The sequence below is a fragment of the Rhinatrema bivittatum genome, chromosome 5, assembly GCF_901001135.1.
Source record: "Rhinatrema bivittatum chromosome 5, aRhiBiv1.1, whole genome shotgun sequence".
In the NCBI taxonomy this organism is placed as follows: domain Eukaryota; kingdom Metazoa; phylum Chordata; class Amphibia; order Gymnophiona; family Rhinatrematidae; genus Rhinatrema; species Rhinatrema bivittatum.
The window spans coordinates 217,452,054-217,470,475 of NC_042619.1; positions in this window are offsets into that span (position 1 = coordinate 217,452,054).

Consider the following 18,422-nt stretch of genomic DNA (forward strand, 5'->3'; position numbering starts at 1 on the left):
CTATTCTGCAATCTACATTATGTGGATCAGGAATTTTTCAGGGTAGATGTCAAAAGTCCCCCCTTACCTCTGATGCAATTTCCAAACATGCATCTTTAGCTTTAAAGCATGGGTTGGGAATCTTTTTGAGCCAGTGCCCAAAAAAGGCAATATTGCTCAAGACAATGTCACCATTTCATCAAGAATCAACCACCAGGGATAGTCCCTCAAAGACAGTCACTTGTGCCTGTCCTCGAAAGCACTCCCTCCCAGCATGCCACTCTCTCCCGAAAAAATGGTAAGATAAGCAGTTTCAAAATTCATGGGCTGGCAAAACATACATGGGCTGCTTGTCATGCCAGCATTCAAGATAGTGTAGCATGATGACTGGAAGAGTTTCATATGCCATCATATGGCCAGGCCTGGATTTCCCTCAATTGAGAAGCTGTGTCATTTATTTTATTTGTCTCGTTAGGGAAGGTATAGGTGTGGGTAGGCATACATGCGCTGATAGCAGATATGTGTGGATGGAGGATACGGAAAGTGTATGGTGGGGGATGTGGTAAATGCATGTAAGGGTGTGAGAAGTGCATAGGTGCCAGTGGGTGCAAGTGTAGTAGGTGAGAGATTATAGGGTTTGTGGGGGCAGTATGTGAATGTGGGAATGAGAGTTTGTGGAAAGGGTACGTGTGTATATGGGAATGTGTGCGAGTGTATACTTTGGAAGCACATCTTGTGTCATTCTTTGTCAGCTGCTTCAGTTATTTTCCCTTCTCTCTCTCTCTCTCTTTGCCTGTGTTGTTCTGTGGCAAAGTGCTGGAAGGATGATGGCTGGCTTTTGGAATGGAGCACTGGTCAGCTTCTAACAGTTTTCTATAAAAAGCAATGGGGATTTTTTTCAGAGACCTCATTCTCTGAAAATGCTGATTTGATGTTTCTGGTTTTCAAACTTATTCACATTTGTTTCCTGCATGCCAAATCTCATGAATTTTCATCCCTTTTTTGGAGAGTTACTGTGCCTATAGACATCAATCCCTTTTATGTAATTTTTTCCAAGATTCCACATGTTGAAAAGCATAATAAGAAAGCACAGGAAGATTAAGAAACATAAGAAATGCCATAATCCTATTTCTGACAGTGGCCAGTCCAGGTCACAAGTAACTGGCAGAATCCCAAAGAATAAATCCAATCCTTCTTGCTCATAACCAGAGACTGGGCATACCAGGCTAACTGAAACCTAACTGGCTGCAGAAACCCTGGTATTTTACAATACATACACGTCCTTACAAGGAATCTTTGGAGCGCTATGCAGCAGGACAACTAGATGAAAGTTTATGTTAAGGAAAGGCTCATTTCCCTAAGTTCAACACTGGTTCCAATTAAGTTATGAAAATCCAAGAATAATTATAATCCTTTTTTGTCCATTGTGAAAACACTTTTGCAGACATTTGGACTACAACCAACACCTCTGCCTGTGCTCCCTTAATTAATACAAAAGGGTGCAGATTATCACATTACTTTTGAATGGCAGCTATGAGCATGTTCATTTTGCAATAATGATAACTTCTTTTTGCTGTTAGAGTTAAATTTTTAACTGGAATGAATTTTGCTTTGGATGATTGAATTTTGCTTCTCAGCCTTTTGGCAAAGATGAAGCATAAGATCTGAGCTATAAGCAGAGGACGGTTCCTTCTTGGCCCTTCAGTTGAGACTGAAACCCTGTACAAAATGTACAAATGCTCCTGCAAAAAAAAAAAAAAAAAGTTGGATTCAATTATACAATCTGTTGCAACAGGCTTAAGGGATCACTCTGCTGCTGAAGATGTCAGCTCATAATGACTGTGCCAACCTGACATTCAGCCCCAGCGTGATTGCCTCAAATGTTTCATCCTTCTGAGTAAGAAACAGAAAATACCAATTTTTATTAGGTTTAATACCATACTTGCATAATAGGCCTATACAACTTTTTAACTAAAGGTGCTGGATAGGTATTTCAATAATTAATAGAAAAATAATGGCTAAAACTAACTACAAAACCCATTCCAAGGATTACTTATTTTAATTTCAGCTACCTAAGCCAAGCCTGAGGTCTGCAGGAGACTTGACATTTGATCTGTAATAAGTGCTTGATCTCTTACCTCTGCATTTTTTAACCCCATATTTAACTAGCATAAACTTCTGCTTCAGGATTACCAGCTAAGTTTATGTTTCAAAACAGAATCAGATTCCTAGGACTCTGTCAGAGGGAGGTTAGGATAGGCCAGGGAATTTACTGGCCTAGGTAAAGTCTCCAATTCATTGACTACTTCTAAGGCAACTGTGCATGCTATTCCTCTTCCCACAGTACATACATATTATAATCTGAATTCCATTCACCCCATGTCAGACCTATATCACACAATGCACATGGTAGCTTTTAGAACCTCAATGGGCCTGACATGCTCTTCCACATGGGGAATGGAAGGAATCTAAACAATCTTACTACAAGCTGATATCCACCCCAGTTGGGGAATTCTCCTAATATACCATCTGCCATCCAGCTCAGAAGCAGCCATACAAGACTTCCTTCAGTTAATATTGAAGATAATTTTAGAACATCAAAGGACCTTCATCCTAGGAGACTTTAATATTCTTGTAGATGATCCACACCAGGGCCTTCCTCCCCAAGATTTCCTGAACACTCTTGAGGCATTAAGCATAGCCCAACTAGTCAGCATGCCAACCCATAAAGCAAGGCATACCCTGGACTTGATACTATCTCCATCCCAGCAATTCCATGACTATGACATTGAGAACTTCCAAACAACCCACCTCTCCTGGATTGACTACTATCAAATCCTCTTCAAAATATGTCCACTTACCCCACAGAGGATCAAACCGGAAAGGACCACAAAACTAGTTTGACCAACATCTCACATCAATCCAAAATGTCTTTCTACACACCCTCTAATGTACAATGGAACACCCCTAACCCCTTGAACTCCCACCACAGATACCTTGGATGGAATGCAGACCTCAAAACAGACATGGATAACATTACTCCTTGGAAAATCACATGCATCAAGAATCCCAAACCAACACATTGGTACTCCAAGGACCTTAAACATCTAAAAAGAATGGGCAGAAAATTGGAAAGAAAATGGCGAAATCTAAATTCAACACAAATTGATCCAAATGCAGAAGACACCAGACAACCTACAGAAAAGTCATAATGAAAGCAAAACAAGACTACTACTCAAATGCAATCAAGCAGAAAACACACCCAAAGAACTATACCATCCTATAAATGAATTCCTGAAAACTGCACCATGTCCCTTCCTCCCTCACGACAGAGTCCCACTTCAACAAACTAGCAGCATTCTTCTGGAGAAAATCATACACATCCAATCTGAGCTAAAATAGACAACAGAAAATCCATCACACATATCACTTGCAGAAGCCCACCTCCCAGACTGCTCGAAGAAAGCCTTTGCATAGTCTACACCGAAAAACAAAATCTTGATTCAAGTGACTACTACTGCCCAGTCTCAAACCTCCCTTTTTTGAGCAAGATCATTGAAAAGATAGTGCTAATGCAACTTTCTGAAAATCTGACCATCACAACCGCTCTAGATTCCTATCAGTTTGGCTTCCAGCCACATCACAGCACAGAGACATCATTAATAAGCCTAGTGGATGACCTTCGACACTGTCTAGACCATGGGTAGTCAGTCCTACTAATGCTCCTCAACCTATCAGCAGCCTCTGACACAACAGACCACAAGCTCCTCATTGCACACCTAAAAAACCTAAGGTTCTTGTTGTGTTTGTGGCATTGTGGACCCTTAGTCGCAATGGAGATGACTCCTCCCACAGGGAGGGGCCCCATGGGGAACCACTGCAATAGGCTGAACTCAGATAGCAGACACAGTATTGATAGAGGCTTTATTGATGGTAAAGCAGGAAGTAAGGCACTGATCCAAGAAGTGCCAGTACGTTCAACAAGCTCAGATGTGAAGTCTCACCCAGATGTTTCACGATAGGCGGAAGCCCGCAGTACGGGTAACATCGCAGGTAGTGGGTGCAGCTGGAGCACTGGATTGTAGAGGTACTCACAGGAATGATGGCGTCTTCCTGATGGTGGAAAGTTGGGACCAAAGGTCTGTGGTGCAGGATATGACTGGTAGGCACTCGAGGAGCGAGTACCCGATGGTCCGATATCCTAAAATGTAGAAAAGAGAGAAAGACTAACGAGGAGGGGTTGTCTAGTTAGAGGACCTCGAAGGGTAATTGGAAGCGAGAAATCCCCGAGGAGCGGGTATCTTGAGCTTCTACTGGAGCGAGGCCCTTGGAGTGAAGCAGCGTCTAAGCGTGCAGCTTAGAACGGTCAGAGTAGCTTAAACCGAAATCCTTGCTAACTCAAGGTGGTAGCAGAAGCAGAGGCTAGATATACCCGGAGGTTCTGACGTCATGCGGTGAGGCCGCCCCCGAGGTTCCTGCCATGACGTGTATTTGAGCATGGGAGATTTGCACGCTCATGCCCTAGGAGGCCACGGAAGCGAGCATGGCGGATGGGGATGCCCATGCTGGTTTGGAAACGCCAAGACCCTCGGCACTCGGCACCGGAGGCAGCCATCTTGCCCAAAGAGAGAGAAAGGGGAGAAAAAGAGGTAAGGCAGAGCGGTCGCAGTCGTCTGCGACTGATGGACGCAATAGTTCTCAAGCCCAGCCCTTGCATAGTTCATCTCATGCCTTCAAGATCAAACCCAGATCATATCTACTGGAATGGATTTCTCAAAGCCTCAGCCACTTTCATGGCCCCTTTCAAGAAAATGTATCAGAGATCACCAAATCACATACTAACCCTATGCTTACATCCAACTACTATTTCCATTTAACTCAAACCAAGATACCAGCAACCTAAACAACAGTCTAAACAAGGTGGCTTAAAGGCTAGTTTAAGACTAATCATAGAAAATTCTTTTTCACTCAACGCACAATAAAGCTCTGGAATTTGTTGCCAGAGGATGTGGTTAGTGCAGTTAGTGTAGCTCGGTTCAAAAAAGGTTTGGATAAGTTCTTGGAGGAGAAGTCCATTAACGGCTATTAATTAAATTTACTTAGGGAATAGCCACTGCTATTAATTGCATCAGTCTACAACATACACCAATACAAGGGACACTTGTGCTATGGTGTTGCTTATGTACGGTGGCTCTATTAAAGGACAACCAATTGGTGGGTGTCCTTCTTTTTAGCCCCGTCTATTATTCTTTATTATCCAAGTTTTAATGCGAATTTTTCTGTTTTTTATTTCTTAAACGATTTTCTAAAAAAATCCCCTTATCTCCCCGTTTTCTGAGGCGACCCGCTGCTTGTTTGTTAATACTTATCAGGGCGTCCGTCTCAACTTCTTCTCACGGGATCGCGTCTGTTTGCCCGACATGGGCCATGTTTCGGCACGTTCGTGCCTGCTTCAGGGGCTACGGGAGGGGTAGTGCTGTGTCCTAACCAGGTACACAGTATCTGTTATGTCTCCAACTATGAAGATAACACAGTTAATTCTCATTTTCCTTCTATTCCAACAAACCTTTTCTACATCCCATATGCACGTACTGAAATACTTACTTTTATGTTGACCATGCTTCTGCTCCTTTAGGTTTGGGGTGGGGGTTCGTCTCCACTGCTTTTTGGTTTGTCTCAGTGATCGCTTGGAGGTTTTCAATTCTGGGGTGTACCAAGGATATTTCTGTTTTGTTGATGATTTGATTTCTTTTCTTATCATGGGACATAAAGTATTGGCTATGTCTGTATTGATGGAGATCCAGGAGTTTGTGGCGGAGTTGGCATCATCGAGGGTGATTGTTTTTAGGGCTTCAGGTAGCAGTTCAGCTAGTTCTTCACTGGAGCATGGTTTGGTGAATTCTATGAAGCGGTTGTCAGTTTTTGGTGGGGTGGATTGGAGCTGAATCTTGGCTTGGATGAGACTGTGGTCGGACCAGGGGGTGGGGGTTGTGGTAGGAGGTCCTGTTGCGGAGATTTTGTTGTTTATGAAAATTAGGTCCAGGGTGTGGCCAGATTTTTGTGTTGGGGTATTGATGATTTGGGTGAAGCCCATAGCGGACATGGTGGATAGGAGTAGTTCACTTGTGGGAGATAGTGGGTTGGTGTCAATATGGAGATTGAAGTCTCCTAGTATGATGGCAGGCTCTTGTAAATTGATGTGAGTGGTGATGGATTCAATCAGGGGGATAGGTTGTGCTGTAGGCATCCCTGGGGGGCGTATAGGAGAAGTATTTGGAGGTTTTTGGATTTGAATAGGTTGGTCTCTAATGGTGTTGGTAGGTTTAGGGAGTGGGGGTGAAATTTGTGCTTTTTGTGTGCTAGGAATAAAAGTCCGCCTCCTTTTATTTTGCATCTGGGTATGGAGAATATGTTGTATGTTTTCCTGGGTAGATGGTTGAGTAGGACAGTGTCTGTGTGCTTCAGCCAGGATTCTGTTATACAGAATATGTCTGGTAGGGAGTCTGTGAGCAGGTCGTGGATGATTGGGATTTTTTTGGTGATCGACTGCGTTGATGAGGTAGAGAGTGATGATTGTGAGTGTAGTATGGGGTATGTTGGGATTGATGTGGATTTTGGTGAGGCGCCTGTTGATGGGTGGGGTGTTAGGGGAGTGGTGGCGGTTGTGGTGGTGGGGTAGTTTGGGAATGTATTGCGTTATAGCCATTGTGTGAGGATGTCGTGCCTGTTTTCGCTGGTCTCGCTGTGCTCGGGCTCTGGTGGTTCTGGAGCCGATTGTGTCGAGCTGGGTTTTGGTCAACGGTGGTGGGCTGCTCCCTGGAGGGGTGGAGATTGTAGTTCTGAGATGTGTCCAGCCGGATTTTTCAGAGAAAGCTGGATGGCTCAGGCAGTGTTTGGACATTGAGCCTGTTAGCTCTGTGTGTGGTTTAGTAGTGTGACAACAATGCTGAGTACAAAATGCACATTCCAAACTAGATAGTGAATACAGAGGATAATATCTTGCAGATAAAGAGTATCTGGCTGTGAATGAATATCTCAGGCTCAAGGTGTATAGGACGGATGAGCTTGAGTGAGCAATTGAGTGAGTTACAATAAGGAGGTACTGTGTCTTATAAGTACAATGCAGTTTTTGATAGATATTAGATTAAAACGTAAGTTGCACTTACAGCTTTGTTTTGTTCAGTTTGTGGTACGCTTGTAGAGGGCTGAGAGTGATGGGAACATCAACGAAGAAGTTCTGTGTTTTCTGAAGGGGCTGCTCGAAGGGGCGCTCAAAGGGGCAGGCCCCTTTGTCGCGCTCCTTCGGCGCGCGGCGCCGGGTCTGCAGTCGATTTAAAGGGCCCCTGTGCCCTTTGCGATTGGCTTGCGGTGACACTGCAAGAGGGAATAGGCAGGGCTTCAGGGAGACATCAGTAGCAGGGCAGGAACATCAGCTCCAACAGCACTGCTCAGCAACAAGTCCAGCTCGCCTGAAATAAATATCAACAGTCAGCAGGCAGCAAAGGTTCCCTCAGAATCTTGCCCAGGACAATGAGATAGCGGAAATCATACTGGCATCGGGTAAGGCTTTTTATAATGATGCCACAGGATGGAATAATTGGGGCTTTAGAAACATGTCAGCAGAAGAGCAGGAACAACATTGGCTCCAATGTGACTGCTTAGCAACAAGCCCAGTTCACTCAATTCAGTCCTTCTGTTTCCTTCAGGAATCTCAGAATGCACAGTGATATCTCTCGTCAGGCACTCCACTTCCACCATGCTTTTGAGTCCCCTTTCTGGAGCAGAAGAGTGGGACCTTTCTGTTCAGAGGGAAGGCAAACAGATCTACCATGGGTGTGCCCCACTCACTAATTATCTGGTTTGCTACCTTCTGTCCAGAGACCATTAATGAGGATCCAGGACCTGACTCAGTTTGTCTGCTAGGACACTCTCCTGGCCTGCTAGATATGTGGCTCCGAGAACCATTCCCTCATCATGGTCCAGTCCCACATCTGAACAGCTTTCTGACAAAGGATGTATAATCCCAGTCTTCCCTGCTTGCTGATGTAGAATTTTGATACTTGATTGTTCCTATAGATGAGAATAACTTTGTTGGCCAACTGATCTCTGAAAGCCCTCAGAGCATACTGAACTGCCCTTAGCTCTATAAAGTTTATCTGATGAAGCTTTTCCTGATCCAACCAAAGGTCCTAGGTGCAGAGCTCCTCCACATGGGCTCCACTACTCAGGTTGGATGCATCTGTAATTAGGACAATTTGAAATGAGGAATTTGGAAGGATACACCTTTGACCAGATTATAATGGGTCAGTCACCATGACAGGAAGTCCTTCAGAGGCTAAGTGATTCAGATCCTAAGTAGCCTGATCCCAAGTAGCCTGAAGGTCCCCTGGGCTCTTCTCATGTGAAGACATGCTAAGGAACTGTTAATTAAATCACACAATGTAAGTAAAAAAATAATACAGATGAAATATCACAAATGATGAAAAACAGACGTCAGTATAGTACTTTCCCTCAAAACAAAATATTTTAAAGAGCAACCAAATTCAAAAATAACTTTTGTTAGGGACCGTCATACTATGGAGCATGTTATTAAACTTTAAGCACGCTAAACCGATAGGCAGTGTACTTGTAAGGCAACCATTTAAATCATGACGATAATCCTGCAAGATACACCTTACTGCTGATTGAAGAAGTTGTACCGGCAAGCCCCTGAGGCAGTGTGAACGAAATGTGATATGTCGTGTTATGCCAAACGGGGGAAGTGTCTCTTTCTTATATAAAAAATTTAAAAATCAACAAAAAAAATATTGAAAGTATTTACTTGGACCTATGATTAAAATGCACCCTTAGCGGTGAAAAAAACTGAAAGCCTAAAAATTATCTTCAGTATCCATGGGGTAGTATGACGGTCCCTAACAAAAGTTAGTTTTTAATTTGGTTGCTCTTTAAAATATTTTGTTTTGAGTGAAAGTACTATACTGATGTCTGTTTTACATCAAGGTACTGTTAATGTCATGTGGCCCAACAATCTCAACAAGTCCCATGCTGATGCCTGCTGACTTGTTATTATCCTCTCCACTTCAAACATCAATGTAATAATCTTCTCCTATGGGTTGAAGCCTCTTGCCAGAGTTATGAATAGCAGTGCTTCTATAAATTCCAATTGAGATGAAGGGTTCAAGTTGGATTTGGGATCGTTGACAACAAACCCTAACTTCAACAGTCAGATGTTTCTGCTCACTGACTCTGTGGCACATTCTTGAGACATGTTCTTGACCAGTCAATCGCCCAGGCAGGGGAAAACATGCATCCCCAATTTGCTTAGATATGCAAACACCACTGCTAGACATTTTGTGAAAACATGTGCAGCTGACACCAGACCTAAGGGCAGTACTTCATATTGGAATTGGTGATCCCCCTACAACAAATCTGTGACATAAAATATCTCTAAGTGGGTGTAAGGATTCATAGAGAGCATAACCAGTCCCCTTTTTCTAAACAGGGGAACCAAGGGAAACCATCTTGAATGTTTCCCTTTTCAGGAACCTGTTCTACGTTCTTAGGTCTATAATGTGACAGAGTACCCTGGATTTCTTTGGAATAAGGAAATACTTGGAGTAAAATACCCACTCGCTTTCCCTTGTGGAAATGGCTTGACCACATTGGCCTTTAAGAGGAAGGTGAGCTCCATCTGCATAATGAGAACTTGCCCAAGCAGGTTTTGGTGGACAATTTGGAAGGACATCCAATAAGTGTAGTCTAAATTTTTCGTATTATGTTTTGGTGTGCGATTTGGAGGGACATCTAATAAGTATAGTCTATACTGTTTTCATGTTATGCTGAGGACACAAGTGTCTAAAGTTATTCTGGGCCAATAATTTAGATTAAAAACTCAGCCTACCTCTGAAAGGAAGACCCTCTGGCACAAGTACTGAGATTTCAGCTATGCTCTTTACAATACAATCAAAATCTCATCCCAAGTTTTGGCTGGAGTGCTGGCTGAGGTTTTGGGGCTCTCTGCTGCTAAAGGTGAGCATGAGGAGGCAGAGGAAAACATCTCCTCGGCTGAAAGAAATGCCTCTCAGTGCTCCAATCAGGTACTTCCTGATTGAGGAGGATGGGTCTGGAGTGGCAGTGGAGAGCATCAGAAACATCACACAGTAGTTTTTAATCTTAGCCACCATTTCCTTAAACTTATCTTCAAAGATACTCTCTACATCACATGACACATTTGAGACTTTCCTGCAAATCCAATTGGAGGTCTGAAGCCTGAAGCCAGGCGAATCTGCAGACACCACAATACCCAATGCAGACTCTCAATGCCATCTTGAAAACATCAAAGGTCAACTAGACCATGTGATTTCCGCACTCCATGCCCCTGTCCACCAATGCTTCAAAGTCATCATATGCTGCTTCTGAAGAAGCCATTCTGCTGCTTTTTTTTACCTTCTTCAGAATGCCCTGCATATACCGCTCATGAAGAGCCAATAGGATGTCATGCGGGCATTTAGCCTAGCCCCAAGAAAAACTTTCCTCACAAGCCAAGTCCAGGGTATGAGAATCCTTCTCTCAGGGCACCAAGAAATGGGTTCTGGACCACTTTGCTTTTTTTGAGAGCAGATTTTACCACCACTGATTGGTAAGGAAGCTGCTGCCTCTTGAAACCTGGAGCCTTCTGGACACAACATATTGGGATCAATATTCAAAGCTGGCCATTTAAGTAACTTAGTTGGATATAACTTATTCGGCTAAGTTACATAGTGTATTCAGTTGCCAGGCTACGCCGCTGAAAATACACATATATATTCATACTTAGCCATAGACGTTATAACCGGCTAAGTTTAGATCTGCTCTAGGACTTGTCTAAACTTAGCCACATAACTTAGCAGCTAAGACCAAATATCAGTAGTTAGCCACATAACTTGCATGGCTAACTCACTCCAACCTGATCCGCCTAGAACACACAAGTTATGCAGCTATTTAGCCATATAAGTGACTTATGTGGCTAAGTGGCAGCATTGAACGTGCTTTAAATATTGACATCATCATGTCCACCTTCTTATAAAACTGGATCCACAGAGAGGGGACTCTTCCGTATCTGTACCTCTTGAAGGACTTCATGGATTGGGACTGACACAGTGTTCTTCAGAGCTCCACAAATTGGAGAATACCTATTTTTATTCTAGACACTTCCTCCTTCTAGAACTTAAACAGAATGGCCTCTGCCATTCTCTGAATAAAGCCAGAAAAGGAAAGGTCCTTAGGAGGTAACTTGTTCCTTTTCTGTGGAGGAGAGAGGTCAGAACTGAGACCTGTTGACTCCTTCTGATCAAAGCAGTTGTCACGATTCTGCCTGTTAGGTAGCCTCCCCATCTGAACAGATCCTCATGGAGCCATGCTCTTGCCACCGTCTTCTTGATCCCATGACTCAGCAAGGCTAGCGCTATTTAGCTCAGCCTCTTCTAAAACTTGGTGCCTCTTCATCGAGTCACCTTGATCTTGCCATACAGATTTGGCTTGCTCAGTGGCCTTCTCAGCCTACCTGCTTTGTTCTGTGGCCTCCTCAGCCTTCCAGTCCTTTCTTGTGGCCTCCTTGGCCACTTTGCCTTGCCTTGGGGTCTTCGTGTTTGTTAGTGTGCTTTGCCCTGTGTTGTGGCCTACTTAGGCCTCCTAGTTTGTGTTCCTTGTTATGTGTGTTGATGGTCCTAGCTCTGCTCCATAGTCTTGTCTTGTCCTGTCTGATCCTGTCCTGTCCAGTCCAGTCCCTGTTTCCAGTCTAGGCCTTGCCTTCACGTCAAGCTCGTTTGCCTGTCTTCAGTCCCAACATTGTTTCCTGTTCCAGGATTTGTCTCCAGCCCCAGCCTTGCCCTTGGCTCCAGTCCTTGCCTCCAGCCCTGTGTGTATCCAGCTCCTGCCTGACCTCAGTCCCGGTCTGTGCCTGGTTCCAGCTCCCAGTCAGTGCCTTATTCCAGCTAAGTCCTGCTGGCCACCAGAAGACAAGGGTTCAACCTGTGGGGGAGGCGACTGGTGGCAGAAGACCTAATCCAGCCTTGCCCCAGAGTATGGCCAGACTCCTGCTGGGGGAAATCCCAGCCCAGCATGCCTGACCCGTGATAGAAGTCCTCAGATCCATAGTCATACCCCCAGGAATATTCTGAGCCCAACTGTTACACTGGGGACGTGGACCTGATCTCACTCAGCTAGCAGACAAGGCCTCAGAGAGGAGAGTGTTCATCTGTTGAGCCCTAAACCCCAACAAGCTTCTGTATCTTGGGGAAGTTTCCTCTTATGATGAGGTAGAAATCATCACTGGTATGACAGCAACCGATATCAATTCCATGTCAAGAACCAGCATTCGTGCTATCCCACTGGGTGCTTTGTAGCCATCAGAATGCCAGAGACAGGTGTTTCTACATTCTCATCTACAGTTTAGAATATTGTAGACTGGGAGAGCCACTGGCTCTGACAGAGCGTCCAATATCTAGAGAGACTCAAGAATTCTAAACAGGGGGCCTTTGACGCTAACAGGTGAAGTCAGGCTCACAGGTCTATAGTTTCCCAGATCACCACTGGAGCCCTTTTTAAATATTGGGCTTACATTGGCCACCCTCCAGTCTTTAGGTACAATGGACTATTTTAAAGATAGGTTACAAATTTTAACTAATAGATCTGAAAGTTCATTTTTTAGTTCCTTCAGAACCCTGGGGTGCACACCATCTGGTCCAGGTGATTTGCTACTTTTTAGTTTGTTAATCTGGCCTACTACATCTTCCAGGGTCACAGTGATTTGGTTCAGTTCATCTGACTCAACACCCTTGAAAACCATCTCTGGTATTGCTCAACTCGTTTCCTGGCAAGGCAGATTATGCTGCACTGAGGGAGGAGGATCTACTGCCACTTCTGAGAGGCTTATGCAGTTCCTCTATGTGTAGCGCCCTGGAGTGTTGTAAACTTAGGACACATCCACAGGCATATCCAAAGCAAAGCAGGGATAATATTTCATGAAGGACTTCAGCTTACCACAGATGCAGTTCTTTGGCCATTTAGAAGAGGGAAGTGTCTTTTTTTTTTAATGTAGCACTAAAAAGTGCCATTGTAGGTGCTGCAGTGCAACAAGGCAACTAACATTTAAGAAACTAAAGAAAATACAACTTTTTGTTTCTTTTTCATTAAAGGATTCTGAAAGGATATCTGCAGAGACTGAGTACATGTCTGTGCTATGCTCAGACAAAAATTGACTGAGGCAACACCCACATGGGAACTCCCGCACATGCACAGTAGAGCTCAAAGCTCTACTGGTTAGAGATGAGTCCGTTTGGGCCGCTGGATGACATCATCCACAGATCATGGCTAATTCAATCTGCTTATCGAAGGAAAAATAAAAGAGAATGACAAAAACATATATAAATGACTATAAAGAACAAATAAACAACCCTGCCATCTCAGCAAGCCAAAGGCTCCCTCTGATAGCAGGAGAGACAAAAAAACTGCAATCTGTGGGCTTTGCGGAAAAGATGCAAATAAAGGGTTCCCAGAATGGACATGAAGTAGTATGGGATGCTGTACATGCTGAGTAGGGCATGTTCAAACTTTCTAGAAATTTTGATATGTTTCTGTGCCTTTCTCCATCTGATGATGTCATCTCATGTGTGAGAACTGCCATCCTGCTTGTCCTCTGAGATTAACAGATGGATTATATATTTAACCCCCACCCTTTTGGCAAGGGGGTCACATGTCAGAGCCTGCTGAGCACTAGCCAACTCATTGCAGCCCCTTGAAAACCAGGTATGGATTTGTGCTGTGGGGAGCAGGATTAACTACAGTGCGTCCAAAGGATCCCAAAAACATAGTCCACACAAAACTTGGTGCTCCCAACAAGAGAGAATTTATTGAAACATGAAAAACTATCCAAGATGCAGGCAGATTAGTTTCCTCAAAAACAGTTCACAGTTCCGGATGTTTCTCAGACAGTCTAAAAGTTCAAAACAGTTTCTCACTTTCTCATACTTCAGTACAGTCCAAATTAAGATTTTTTTTCCCCCTCAAGTCCCGAATAAGGCCTTTGCCTGCCTTTAGGTCCATTAAAGATTGAGAAACTTCTTCACCATTAAGCACACATTACTGGCTGCAGTCTTCCCTAGAATGGATGGTGTTTTCCTAGAGCAGAGGGTTCCACTCCTCCCAGTTGGAATATAGCTCTTACCAAAAGAGAGCTATTCCACTCTCCCAGCAGATCAGATATCAACAACAAAGTAGTCCTGGACTCCCCAGGACCAGCTTCAGGTTCCAACAATTCAGAAATCCTCTCAACTCACCGAGCTATCCTTTATACCATCTCCAAAACCCATCCCCTTTGAAAGAAGGACCCTCCTTTCACGTAGTATCTTAAGTTCATCTTCACCTCCCTTTGCTAGAAAGTTCCCCACATTACAACATAGCACCATATAGTGAAACCTAACAGGTGTCACACTAGTATCTCATTTACATTGATAATTGAGCACTATCCAATAGCAAGAGAGCTTCTCTTCTTATGGTTGATAACACATAGCTGCTTCTCTTGGCTGAAGTAAAATAATAAGCACAAAACTGAACCCTAACACCAGGAGGCAATTTTTTTATTTCTTCTAATTTATATAAACAGTATGTTTGATTAAAAAGGTGCAAGTCAGATGTCAGCTACGATGGATGAAAAATACAAAAATTGCATCAGAAAGATAGACCTTCCCACCATTGTGACAAAGCCATCCTTGAGGCTCTAGCCTCTTGGGATTATTAAAATTGAAAATAAATTGTGCACTTATTAAAACTTTTACATTTGTAGTAAGATGTTAAGTTCACTCACCGATCATTACATGCATTATGAATTAGCCTGAAATGATGCCCTCTAAGAAAGATACTGTTCAGCCAGCAAGCAAGTTGATATGAAATCAGATGGTCTTGTCCTGTATTTATTTTCAAAATATTTTTATAAAGCAAATACATTATTTTATAGTTATGGCCTCCCCATAGTAGGCCTTAACTTTCAAAGGTAATTCTGGCCTCAGCCTCTATCTTCAGAAAGTACATTGCCTTGTACTTGATTCTGTTAGAGTTTGTTTGCATGACTTCACTTCTCAGGCTTCATGTCCAGTTGGCCTGCCCTACTCAAAGTCATTTATAATGGAGGGCCCGAGACAGGCAATACGAAGCCTTAATTTGGAACTACCAGGGACTCCCACTTCCTCTTCCCTGGATCAGACATCTCCTCGTTGATATTGGCTGCTAGGTGGCTACCCTGCCAGCAAGGGCCCTCAGTGGACAGCACCCAATCCTGCTCTAGCTTCTGCCTAGAAAGTTGCATGACGCAGCAAGGCCAGCCCTATAAAACCCTCCTTCCCTTTTATCTCTGGGCCTCATCATTTTGTCAACCTGGCTCCTTGCTTTGGCCACCCTTGCACTATCTTGCCTTGTCCTTGCTCTGTTTGGGTCTCCTGATGGCTCTTTTTGCCTGTGTACTGTGCCTTGTTCTTGTCCTGTCTAGGTCTCCGGGTGGCCTCCTTGTCTGTGTACACCTTGCCTTGTCCATGTTCTGTTTGGGTCTCCCGATGTCCCTTCTTGCCTGTGTGTACCCTGACTTGTTCTGGTCCTGTCTGGACCTCTCGGTGGCCCTCCTTGTCTGTATTTTCCTTGCCCTTATTCTGTCTAGGTCTCCCAGTAGCCTAGCTGGCCTGTGTTTCTCTTTCCTTGCCTTACTTTGTCTAGGCTTCCCAATGGCCTATCCTGTCTCTGTGATCTTTGCCTTGCCATTGTCCTGTCTAGGCCTCCCAGTGGCCTATCTTGTCCATCTGCTGCCTGTCTTGTGCTTGTCCGGTTTAGGCCTCCTGGTGGCCTATCCTGTCTGTGTGCATGACCTGCCTTGCACCCCATCCCAGTTTTGCCCTTGTTTTAGTTTGTTTCTGCCTCGTTGTCTTACCTTGTTCCTGCCTATGTATCTTATCTTGTTCTTTGTTTTACCTAAGCCACTCGGTGGCTGTTCTGCCAGTGTGTCCCTAATCTTGCCCATCCCTTTCCTGCCTGCCTTGCTCTTCCTCCTCGTTTGGTTTTGATTTTCTGCCACAGATCCTTGCCTGTTCCATGACTCTACTTGAACTCTGACAGCTCGGACCCCTGCCTGTTATATCAATCTGCCTAAACCCTGCCTGCCTTGTCCCTGCCAGAGAAGTCCTTCCGGCAGCCAGAACCTGCGGGCCCAACTCAAGGGGGGACAAGCAGAAGACCCTTGAGTCGTGTACTACTCCTGTTCTGGGATTACTTGAAACCAGTCTGCTCAGCCCTGACACCCCCCTTCATCGGTTACAGTATCAATCCTCATCTGATGGGCTACAGTTCCTTTCCAGGGCTTTCTGGAGTCAGTCATGCTATGGCATGATTTCTGGCAAATTTTCTAAAGCTATCCATGTGTTATAAGAAAGTAAATATTGCAATACATGAATATGAGAACAAAATCTTACCATCCAATCAAAGAGAAGGCAGCAGTTGCTCTCTTGACAATACTAATTGTTGCCTGTGAAAACAAACTATTTGGTTATTTTAAAATGAAAACAAACACAAGACAACTAGACAAGGGAAAGCTATCAATCTTTTCATGCCGGTTTCCATTTACACTGCTCATGCTTTTGCAAAGTGTGTTGCTTGGAGCTGCAGCACAAATAATGCAAAGGTTTGGTCCAAAAGACTATATATGCTATGCCATAGTCAATAACAGCAGCTAAAAAACATCTGGAAAAATGAAGCTAAAAGGCAGTGTGTGTATTGCATGTTGATTACACAGTTCCTGCCCACAGCAACACTACCAAACAGACTATAAAGAATAGCAACTTGCCCATTTCTTTCATTTATTGATCTTTTGGTTGGAGCATTTTATTTCTCCTATGTTCATAACATTTTTCAGAATGACAACTGTACATTTAATTATGACTTCATATCCAATTTTAAAAATCTCCTTCCCCAAGTCTACGTCTCCATGTGTGGTCCATGTGCTTCTATCTGTACCACAGGATGCCTGAATGGGGCTCTGCTGAGGACCTGTTAAAGCAGCACCCATTTCATTTTATTCATAATGGAGCGGCTAAGTAGGAAAAGTAGTAGAATAACTTTAAACACTAATATCACTTTAGAAATGAAATACAAATCATAACAAATGAAAGGAATTTTAATGAATTAAGGTTTAACTACCAGACAAAATATCTAAAAAAATGTATACAGAGTAGTTTTAAAAAAAAAATTATTAACCTCTGAATGAGTGAAAAAAAATGTGTTAAGTTATATGAAAGTGGCCAATTTAGCTCTTAAAAGACTTGGTCAGCTAAAGCCAATTCAATTTTCACAGAAAGACTTTAACCAGCCACGACTTCTTCACGCTCACTCAATGCATTCTAGGACCCGCACTTCCTCTTGTCTAGTTCAAACTTTCTTTCCACCTGGATGGCCAGCTATTCCTTATATCTGGTGCTAGCTTTAGACATTTTTGCGGTCATCAATTTTATCATGCTTGTTTTGTTCAATCTCTCCTCCAGGTTCTCAAGTAAATTAAAAACAAACTAATTATTCTCTTTATTACAGGAATGAGGAAAAGTTAATAAACTGGCCAGTAAAAAAAAACCCACAAATATTTTCTAAGAAAGACTGCAACATCCCATTGCCCCCGCAGTCCTTCTGGTAAGAACGGTCATGGTACATTGGTTAAGTTTCCTGTACTTTCCCCTGACATTGACTGTTTACCTGTAGAACTATTTCCTGCCTTATCTGAGTAATCAGGCAGAGGTAACTCTGACTGAGAAAATCTAGTTTGCTCCATGCTTAGTTCAAATAATTGTGCACCAGCTAATTCAACTTTAAAAGAAGCAGCAAACCAAAATGAAATCCTACTGTTGGGTCACCTGAAAGTTTGAATAGTCCAGCCTGCTTGGATACTGAACACAAGTTTCAGAGTCTAGCACAAAGCATATGGTAATGTCTAAAACATTTCAGGCTCTATGCTCTGAATCCTGGGGGAATTTTGCACACAAAAATTAAAAAATTCTGAAAAATTTTGCAAATTTGTTATTGGTCAAAATAATTTTAATCACAATATCTGAACAATTAATTTAAAATGTAATATAGAAAAATCATTCAAAAAAGTTGATCATAAGGCTGTCCCTTCCACCCTCTCTCCTTACTCCCCTGGCCTGACCCTTCACTCTGCCTCTCTCCATTATCTCTCCCCTTCCTTTCCAGGGCTAGGCTCTACTCCTTCCACTCTTTCTCTATCCCCTCAACCCCAGGGTTTTAAACTCCCCCCCCCTCCCCATACACACACACACATTCTACCTCCCAGCCCAACCCCCTTCACTCTGTCTCTCCTCCATGGCTTGACACCACCAAACTCTCTTCCCCACCCTCAACTGCTCCCCTGGACTTTACTC